Source organism: Microcebus murinus, chromosome 1, assembly GCF_040939455.1.
Source record: "Microcebus murinus isolate Inina chromosome 1, M.murinus_Inina_mat1.0, whole genome shotgun sequence".
Taxonomy (NCBI): domain Eukaryota; kingdom Metazoa; phylum Chordata; class Mammalia; order Primates; family Cheirogaleidae; genus Microcebus; species Microcebus murinus.
The window spans coordinates 123,167,929-123,179,593 of NC_134104.1; positions in this window are offsets into that span (position 1 = coordinate 123,167,929).

An 11,665-nucleotide genomic window follows, 5' to 3' on the forward strand; every position below is an offset into this window, starting at 1 on the left:
GGATGTGTAACATCAAGTCCAGTGAACTGTTAAACCTCCACACTGCCTCTCTGTTTAATATTTGAGACTGGTAAAATTGATTCTCAGAGTTCAGAGGAGTCTTAGGCAACACAAATTGCCCCCATCTTCTGTAGTGGAAAATTCTCTGCCTCCCAAGACATCTTTTCCTGTTGCATTTTTATAAACCACTTTCCTTGTATTCGCCAACTTGTGTTTTCTTCTGTGAGTGCTTTTTTTGTCTTTGTTTTGTGCCTTTTTCTCTTGTATGAGACATCCCTTGAATTTACCAATACAGCCAATCTTCCTATCCCACACTCTCTCTCCTTTTCCCTCTACCTCAGCCACAGATTCTCATCTTAAGAAGCCATCCATATTCCTAGTGCTTTCAATAGTTGTTCATAAGAAGTGGTTGCAAACCTTTTCACAACTCCCCTGGTTGCTCTTAATTGGATCCGTACAAGTTTGTCAGTATCTTTTTCTTAAAACACTAGGAAACTTAAACACAACAGTCAGAGGGAGTAGGACTTTCCCTAGTCTTGTGTTAAATCAGCTTGGTCCCCTCCACCTCTGCCTCAAGCTCCTTTTGGAAAGAGTGACAAATTCAAGGCAGGACCTTCAAACCTCTTTCTGGATTTATCTTTTTATTCAAAATCCAAGTTTGCACTAGCCTTTCCAACATTGTCATAGTGCAGATATATCACGTTTACAATCCAATTATGTGATATACTTACTATATTTCACAGCTTTTAAAAAAATACATTTCGCAGCCTTATAGACACCAATAACTTTTATCGTTGTCCTAACTTAGCATGCAGGCAGGAGAGGTCTAAGACTTTAGAAAGCCCACAAAACAGTCTAACACCTGTTTATCGAACTTCTATTGCTGCTAAATTGACCTTCCTAATTATTTTATTTATTTATTTATTTTTTTTTAAAACACAAAGTCTCTGAATACCTTCCTAATTATATCAATGCCCAGATCCAAAATAAATCCCTAAGGACTTACTACCACTCAACAATATTTGGATTATGTTTTCAGTACAGTAGCCACTAGCCTCGTGTGGCTACTGAACACTTAATATTAAAAAGTGTGAAATATTACATTGTTCGTATTCATTACATCTGTTAAAGAAAAATTATTTAATGCTACTTGTTAAAGCTTGGTAATGAAGACTCTATTCAGGACCATTGCAATAGGTACAGCAGTGGCCCCAACCTTTTTGGCACCAAGGACTAGTTTCATGGAAGACAGCTTTTCCATGTGGGGGGTGGGGGTGGGGGGTAGGGGGTGGAGGGTGGGGGTGGGGGGTCGGAATGGGGGATGAAGGTCAAGCAGTGATGGGGGGCAGCTGTAAATACTGATGAAGCTTTACTGACTCTTGCTGTGCCCCTCACCCCACCCCCATGCTGCACTCCCTGCACCACCACCAGCCCGCCTGCCCCCACCTCCGGCACTGCACTGGTTTCCTAAGTTTCATGGAAGCAATTTTTCCGTGGACCAGGTGCGGGGGATGGGGGTTGTGCGGCAGAACTCTGCAGCCCGCCTGTCGGTATCAGGCCTGGTACGGTATTTGTCCACAGCCTGGGGGCTGGGGACTGCAAAGGTACAGGACAGGGACCACTGCTACAGGGTCATGCAGTGAGGAAGAGAGATTGGACTCGACTCCGAATACAGCATGGACAAGGGGAATTTATAGCTGGGGGGCGGGGGTGGCGGAGTAGTCGGTGGATGGAAAATTTTACTGAGAGGAAACATGAGTGGTAAGGAAGATCCTGGCTAAATCTACATAACAGGATTCTTGTTGAGTACCGGACAGTAGTGATCAGACATCACCTGGGGGAAGGTGAAAGATCAGGATCCTGATCAGATATGGAAGAAGAGGCATTTTGGCTAAACTGACTTGGCAGGGTTCTTTTGCTAAAACTGGATCTTACAAGGAAGTGCACAGATGGACTTAAGGGAAGCTTTAAAAGCCCGACTAAAGTTTGGCCGAGCAAAGAATCTTCGTGACTTGTTGAAGTGATAATATTATGGATATATATTTGGTTAAATGCAACACATTATTAAAATTAATTTCACTTGTTTCTTTTTTAAAATGTAGCTACTGGTAAATGTAAAATAAAACATGGCTCACCTTATATTTCTCTTGGACAGTATTCCTATTTCAAAGTCTTGTGCAGACACACAGTAAATCTTAGAAAACACTTAAGTTGAATTGGTGAGCTTGAAGCTCCCACAGAATCTCTTCTACTAGGATTTATTTTAATTTGTTGTGTGGTGGTTTTTTTTATCTTTAGTAGTTTTTCTCAATATATATAGCCACATATATTTAGTTTTTTGCGTTCCTTTATAATAATTGTAAAGACTTGAAATTTTTGAAAAAATATGAAATTATTTCATGATTTCTTGACATATATATACATATATATCTGCATATATAGTTTACACAATTTTGTTTTGTAAATCAAAGCCTAGCTTCCCCTGCTCACTTAATCCTACCCTAGGAACTCTGGTTTTATTATTAATGTGAGTGAAAACGTTATTTAAAATAGTATAGTGAAGTTCATATTTAAACGAATTTATAATATTTTGTATTAACAAAAACATGCTTTAATTTTTCTAGATTATTTATTATTTAGATATGATCATATTTTCAAGGATGAATCAAGAGGGAAAATAAAATACCTGTTCTGTGGTCTAACAATATTAAACCATTACTGAAATTTTAACTGCTTAAGGAAAAGGGCTGTACTCTTTCTCTTATTAGAATTAACTCCAACTGCTCTTTTGCAATATATACACTGCTGAGGATTTTCTAATTCAGAAGTTCTTGTTAATTCAAATACTTTTAGTATTATCAGATTTGAGAAAAATCTAGAGCCTTACATTATTTTTTCCACAAAAGGTTTTGAAGTGAATGAAATTTAGAATCTCTATGAAATTATTATATTCAAACATTTTTAGTCATCAGCAGTTGAAGGAAATATAATATGGTTTTAAAAAAAAATCACAAGCAAGTTTCTTATCTTCTCTGAGCCTTAGTTCCCTCTTCTGTATACTTGGAATCTTGATACCTACTTTGAGAGACATTTATGGGATTTAAATAAAATAACTTACATAGACCATGTGGTTACTGAGCACTCAATAACATAGTTTCCTCCTTATAGTTAATATCAGGGTCTCTATTATATTATTTGTATAATCCTTATGCTTGAGTTTTCTGTAAATGAAACAAATTAACCATGACAAGGTAAACAGAAATTTAGACTGTATGATTAGCAAAATGGGAGAAGTTCAGGTACTCACTCTTGAAAACTATATCTGAATACTCTTATGAAAAATCATAAAATAGTTCATGTAAAAAGGTATCATTATTTTTCTATTTCTTATAAGAGAACACAGAGCTGCTGGCTAAATTCATACATAAATGTTAACAAAAAAGACCTTAACTCATGTGGTTTTGTCTGTCACAATGTAATATTTGAGAAATGATGAACCAAAACTTGATCATGATGTTCTTAGAATGCCAATGGCCCATTGACACCTAAATCAAGGTGAGTTAATTAGGTGCAACAGAAACTTTTACTTTCCATTTATTTTGTCAAAGTTCATTGCAACAACATAGAAGGGAAAGGAATAATTGATTTATATTATGGTCATCTTAGAACATAAAACGTCATTACACACTTAAATTCTTGCTGGCTTTGAGCATGTAAAAATGATATGACTGCTATTTCCATGTGAAACTTAACTTTGCCATGAAAAAGGTGACTTTTTTTTTCTTGTAAGCAGCAAATGAGGTGGCATCCATCTACTTAGTATAAAGGAAAATAAAGTAGTATTTCAAGCTTACCTAATTAGCTTATAAAGTTATTGGTTCTCAAATCCATGCTGTGGATTTTACAAAAAATATATAGTAAATCAATGTAAACCATAATAAAAGGAATCTATTAATAAATGCATTTCGAAAAAACTTACTAATATAAAAGTAACTCACATATATTAGTCATTGCAGCTACCCAATTTCAAAAAATAGTTACTTTGGGTCTATTACTGATCTGCCTATCAGACAAACTTTGAAAGTTGAATATAGCATACTATACCAGAAAGAAACAAAGGTTTAGTTAAAGAGAGTAAGGTATATTTTTTCTTATTTATAACTATCTTCTGATCATGTATTCTCTGGGGACATTTTTTTTTTCTGTTACCTTTGCTCTGCCTTGCAAATGTTTCAAATCCCAGTTCTACCTTGGTAGCTACTTAACCTTCGAGCCTCAATTTCCTTATCAATGAAATGAAGGTAATAATACATATCAAATTCAGTTGTTTTGAGGACTAAAAAAATTCAAGATATGCTATCTAATATTGAACCAATATTATTTAATACTATAATGTACATAATAGACGAATAAAACTCATAAACTTTCAAAAATGGGATAAGGGAGAGGGAGATAGTCTGTCTAAATGTGCGAAGTCCTTATCTTCCATGATAAGGAAGATAAATAATAAATTAATACTTTCTAAATTTTAAAACCCATGAATGGCCGGGTGTGAAGGCTCACACCTGTAATCCTAGCCCTCTGGGAGGCCGAAGCAGGTGGATCGCTCAAGGGCAGGAGTTCAAAATCAGCCTGTGCAAGAGTGAGACCCCGTCTCTCCTAAAAATAGAAAGAAATTAATCAGTCAACTAAAAATATATAGAAAATTTAGCCAGGCATGGTGGCACATGCCTGTAGTCCCAGCTACTCAGAGGCTGAGGCAGAAGGATTGCTTGAGCTCAGCAGTTTGAGGTTGCTGCGAGCTAGGTTCACACCATGGCACGCTAGCTGGGACAACAGAGTGAGACTCTGCCTCAAAAAAAAACAAACAAAAAAAAACCATGAATGCAGGCAGAAGGAAAATAACTCTTATGACTCATTTAGTAAGCACCACTCATTCTCCATAAATGTTAACTTTCTTCCTTGTTTATATACCTTTTATTCCCTTCTCTGTAATTCTAGAAGCAGATAGTGCAACATTTGGGGCAGTACTGTATTACACAGTAGGCAGTTTAAGTAAGTGCTTAGGGTATTAGCAAAGCAAGGATTTCCTAGTTAATATTTTATAAAATGCATTAAAGTAATCATGGGGAAAAACTCAGAACTTTGTTGAGTTCCTTTATTTATTTCATGATTGTAGAATTGAGGACCTCTAATGATCTAAATACAGCTAAGAATTGGGGAAATTTAAAAAAAAATCTGTTAATACAAATTCATGGAACAGGATGCTTCATGTTGAAAATGGTAGTTGAAGACAGGCATGATTCAAAAATCATATGTATACCTTGGATTAAGAAACTCTTTAAAACTATACCAGATCACTAAATTTAATAGCCTTCTTATCATTTTTTTCTGTCTCATCTTAGAAGACATCTATTTTCTTTAATATGGATTTCTTTAACCTATGTGTCTATATAAATATTGGTTACTGGAAAAGTATGTCTTAGTCTACTTGGGCTGCTATAAAAAAAATACTGTAAACTTACAACTTATAAACAATTGAATTTATTTCTCCCAATTCTGGAGGCAGATCTGAAATCTGACAGATCTGAAATCTGTCAGATCAAGGTGCTGACAGATTTGGTGTCCGGTGAGAGCCCTTTCTGGTTCATAGATGGTGGCTTCTAGCTGTGTCCTCAGATCCTGAGAGAGGTGAGGAGTCTCTCTCATGCCTCTCTTATAAGGGCACAAATGTGTCCAATGACCTCATCTCCTAATACCATCGTCTTGAGGGTTAGGATTTCAACATAAAATTTGGGGGGCACACAAACACTCAGACTCTAGCAATATGTAACTATTAGAAAACTATGTTTGCTATAAGATATTTCTCTATTTATATATGTTAAACATACAATTCAAGATTATCTACAAATGTCAAAATGAAATAGTTTGTAATTCTTAATTTAAATCTCTCTCAGCAACCAGATTGGTTCTAAAACATGAGTAAGCCCAGGTTTGGCAAAAAAAGTCCTTGACATACAGTGAGAAATTCAAATAGACAATGCCTTCATGATGCCTTAGCTCTGAAACAAATGAAATTTGAAAAATTCTTATCGTTGAGCACCTTCCAAGAAAAATTATTCATTTGTTATTAATATTTTCTGTACTATCTCATATAACCAAGGAAAAGATATTCTAGTTAATCTAAAGTTCTAGTTAATTTTGGACCAATTTTTAAAGAAATATCATATGTCACATATCATCTTATCTCATGTCCATCATTTATTGGGCAGTTACTTTCTGCCAGGCACTGTGCTAAGGACTTTAATGCATTATCTCCTTTAATTTTTCATAACACACAGGAAGACACTGTTATTACATCCATTTTACAGACAAGGAACCCAAGACTTTAGAGAGATTAGTTAACTTTCCCAATGTCATATCCCTAGAAAGCAGTAGCACCTTTCAAACCAAGTCTCTTGGATTTGAAAGTCTATGCTCTAAATCACTACATTTCATTTAATATACAAGCTTTACTAACCATGATTTCCTCTTTACTTGATCATCTAGGAGTAGCTTCTGACTATCATTCTACTGAAAATTTATAGATTTTTAAATGAAAGACAAACAGTGCAACTCTTTCACACTTTGTTCACAGTGCATTTTCTCAGAATAACATGGAAGGCCTGTGTTTTATTCTTATTAACATCTATTTTATAACATTATATTATCTTTTTATTAAAATCTGGCCTATAGATAAATTGTCTCCTCAAAAATGTCATGTCTATAAGTACATAATTTTAAATAACAGAAAATATGACTTACCCACATCTTCTGTCTTCCTCATTTCCAGCCCATCTGTAGCCTAAATTAGGAATAAAAGAAATGGAAAGTAAATAGTCTATTTCTAGTGAAATCAAAGAAATGACAAGGGGGAAGTAAAACTGCAAAACAATCTAAACTCAACTCAAACTAAACTGCTCAGGGTTGAAATTAGTGGATTAAAGAGAATATTTTCATATTTTTCTTTTTTTCTTAGTGTTTGAGTTAATTTATTACATTATCAGTTGTCTTGAACACAAAGTCCAAGTCTACATGAAATCAGGTAGATTAAGAAATCAGGGCCTGGAAGCTGTTGGCTGTTTCCTTTCTTTCCTTAGCTTCATCTCTTAATTCACTCACCTCTTCTTCCATTTGGGAAAAGATGTCTAGCTAAACATTGGGAACAATCTCCTGTTATTTTAAGAAGGAAACCGATGAGGAGGGATATGTGACTATATGGACAATTAACAGTGGTGATGCCCTATACAAGTATGGGCAAGAATTGCTGATTTTATGTCAAAAACTATTTACGTGATCTCTCTCTCTCTCTTTATTTCTCTCCAGCCTGATTTTTTTTTCTTTTTGCTTCAATTTTGTGGCCATCTCTGACCTCACTCAGTGGAGCTTTTGAACAGAAAATTGCCAAATGCATTCAGCCATCAACAGAGTTAAAGAGGCCTTCTAGATAGTCAGTCCATCACTCAGCCAACATTTCTTACAAAAACATCCTGATTAATATTGTTATTAAGAGTCTGCTTACTTCAATGGCACTTCAGTTACACACTTTCATATTATTAGAGTGGTTTTCATTGAGGAAGGCGGCCAACCATTCCTTGTTGCTGTTGTTCCGTGATATGCTCTTGAACATCTTTCCCACTGCAGGTTTCCTGGAAAATGGCAAATCCAGTGCCACAAACCAGATGAGTGGGAGTGGTGAAGTGACTGTCCCAAAAGAAAGCCTGACTCCCTCTGCTTGGTTCACCACTAGCCATCTTGGAATATTACAATCATCATTACAGGTCACCACTGTTAACTCATACGCTGGGGTCTGACTCAAGTCTGGATGGAACAAGTCAGACTATGAAGGCTAAACTTCAGTTCTGCCTCTTGAGGGGTCTGAGTGAACTATGTAGCACTCCAGACCCTAACAAGCCTCTTGATTGAAGGTTGCTTATTGAGTTTTGTATCAAAACCCTGACTGTACTAGTCAGATAAGGTCAACACAATTTTAAGAATCAATAAATCAAAATTCCTGGAGAAATCATGAAGATTGCAAAATGATTTGTTGAGAATAGTTGAATGCACTCTATTGAATGAGAAGGGAAGAGATTTTACAAAACATTAATTTTTACCATAACACATGCAATAATAGCAAAATAATATGTAGTAGGAAGCTAATAAATAATTCCAGTTTTGCCTCCCTAAGGAACTGATTTGATACCAGCCCAAATAGCCTTTTTAAAGGACTAATTTAGTTTCTCATTCATCCTGCTTTCTGTGATGTCTCTATCCTCCTTGTGACCCAGTCTATGACTGGAACAGAAACTGTCTAGGGTCATTATAGCAAGCTGTTACAGAAGCTGGGCTGTCGATTCAGCATTTGGCAAAAGAATAGAAGACTTTTCAGTGAAAGCCTTGATTTCATTTTTGTTAGGCCAGCAAACAATAGCAGCACACTGGCTCTGCTGATAAAAAGAACAAAGAAAACAAACCGTACCTTTTGCTGACATTTCTATTTCTAATATATAAAAAAAAAGGATGCATTTTCTTCCTTTCCCACCCTTCCTTTCCCACCCTTTTCTGGCATCAAAAGGTTTTAATTAAGTAGCCAAACTGAGAACTGGTCCATAGCTCTGATAGTAAAGACTTAAAACCAAGATTCATAAAAATAAATAAATGAATAAATAAATAAAATGGTCCCAGCCCTTCCCTTCCTACCCTGCTCTGCTTCTCTTCTCACTCTGTTCCACATTGCTATCTGTTCAATATAATTATCCTCTTTATAAAGCAGTGTATTTAGAGAGGGAAAAGATTCACTGCTTTGTAAACTTCATGCTGCTCTAAGCAGTGTTCTGGTTTACAGTTCAGAGCTGATATTGCTGAGAGAAGGCCTTCCATGAGCAAGTCACATCGGCCTCTCCTAATATAGTTTACCATTTTCCTGCTTATGTTGTGCAAAAGTAGCAATGCTACATTTTTAATAAGCCCAGTTTTCTTCAGGAGAGAGAGTTTAAGTCCAAAATCAAAGGACAGACATCTTCCTGTGCTTTTGTACCATTTATGGTAAAGTCTCTGGGTAAGAGGTTTGCTCTACTGAGTGATGAGTAAGGGGTTGTCAGTTTGCTCTCTTGGGGTAAAATGTTTTGAAAATCTGCCATAAAGGACACAAATATCACTATTATCATGTTTTATAATTTTCAGAATTATGCCTGTTCTGAGCCAACTCTGACCTTATTTACAGTAGAGGTCTATGAAATAGTTTGGCCGGTTTAGATTTTTTTTTCCCTATTGCCCTATTAGTGGGAGTTATCCCTATTAGTGGGAGTTATCATTGCTTGTTTCTTTTGTCATCTTTTTCTGCTTCTTCAGTTTTCCTTATTATCTCTGTTGTCTCCATGTTCTCTACTAGGAATCATTGCTGCAATTTTCTCTCAATTGGAAATTCTTTTAGAATTATTTGAAAAGGGAAATAACTTTCCTAAAATGCATGAAATCCAAAGAGAAAAGGGATTTTTCTTGTAGAAATGACCAGCTAGGTAAATGGTAATATTGTCTGTATTGAGATTTTAAAGACTTTATCTATCTTATTTTGGAATCATAGAATGTATTAGAATCACAAATGTATATGATTTTTTCTTGATAAAATGTTACCACATTTTACATATGTTCATCTCTCACTCTTCATTAAAGAGTCTGAAAGAGAATAAGGCAGGCATTTTAAGTGCTATGTTCAGCCAGAGTAACCAAAGAATTCATCTTGGCAAGGTTCAGGCTAAAGTCAGGCCAAAATTTTGACGATAGATATGGTACTGGCCATTCCTCACCTTTGATGAGCGAAGAACACAGTTATCGTCCACACTTCACTTAAAAGAGAGAGAGTGAGAGAGAGAGATGTTCCTCAACCTCTGTGTGACTCAGTTTCCTCAACTTAAAATAGATAAAATAATATATACTTTATAGAGTTTAAGGAATTCTATATATACTTATAGAGTTGTAAGGAATTCTACATTCAAAGGGCATAGAAAAGTACCTGGAACATTGCAAGATCTTAGTAAATGCTGCTACTATTATTGGTACTACTATGGCAATCATAATTTGTTTAGTTGAGGTACCAGTGAGGTCAAACTGAGATCTCTAAAAGATGACACTTAAAAAACTGATATTATTTAAATTTTTCTTTGATTATGTTTCTTAAAATCCCTGCTATTCTAGGATGTTACAAGAGTAACAAGAGTGAACAAAAAAGCATAAACCATTTCTGAGTATCTTATATGCATACATAAATATATATCATGTATAATGGATATATTGGTGTGTGTATTAATATGTGTGTATGTGTATATACACAGTTGTCCCTCTATATCCAGGGGGGATTGGTTCCAGGACCCCCATGGATGCCAAAATCTGTGGATTGCTTAAATAGCTTATATAAAATGGCATATTTGCATATAACCTATGTACATCCTCCCATATATTTTTAATCATCTCTAGATTATTTATAATAATTAATACAATGTAAATGCTATGTAAATAGTTGTTATACTGTATTCTTTTACATTTTTATTCTTTTTTGTTTTGTGTTATTTTTTATTTTTTTGAATATATATATTTTTAAGGCAGGGTCTCATTCTCTTGCCCAAGCTGGAGTACAGTGGTGCTATCCTAGCTTACTGCAGCCTCAAACTCCTGGACTCAATCAATCATCTTGCCTCAGCCTCCCAAGTAGCTGAGACTACAGGTGCATGCCACCATACCAGCTACTTTTTAATTTTTCTGTAGAGATGAGGTCTCACTATGTTGTGACATCACATAATGAAAACATGTCAGTAACTGCATTATGTAATCTCTGTTAATAAATTGTTAACAAATAATATATTAAGTTTATTAAATAATACAAATAAATTGTAATAAATAATATTGTTAATAATATATATTACTCACTACTTATTGAGTGTTTACCACATACCAGGCACTGTGCTAGCTGCTTTGCGTGCATTAACTCTTTTAATCTTCAACAAATTCTATGAAATGGATACTACTATAAGCCCCATTTTAAAGATGAGGGAAAGAGATTGTCTAAGTTTAGATAGCTACAAAGTAATTTTCATCTATTAAGAATAGTGAGAAAATTTTGAAGATCAGGGTTCTTGCCAGAAGAATTTGTACAGTACTCTCTACTTATCACCGCACAAAATGGAATTTTGGCTATTAAGTTAATTACTATAGATATCTAAATTAGGTAAAGCAAGACCCTAGTTTGGGTGCTTTTATTAATAGAATAACCCAGGTATTAGACATATCTTAGTAGGAACTTACATGTCTCCATTTACTGTTCCTTGTTAAACTTTTTGATCAGATTAGTGACATCATCTGAGCACTGAGAATGGGAGAAATTCTTTGTGGCTGAAAGCATACGTAAATACAATCAACATAATTCCTAACCCCTTAACAAGGAGCAAATTCATACTGTCACATTAAGGCAGCTTGCCCTTTCATTGAAGAGGGTTAGATCACTGTCTTCTGGAAACAGACCTCTTTGTGCAGGCACATCCTGAATGACACTTGGGGCCAGTTCACCCCCATCTCCAGGAAGTCTTCAAACACTATGTGCTGAGATTTTTTAATATGACTAGTTCAATTTTCA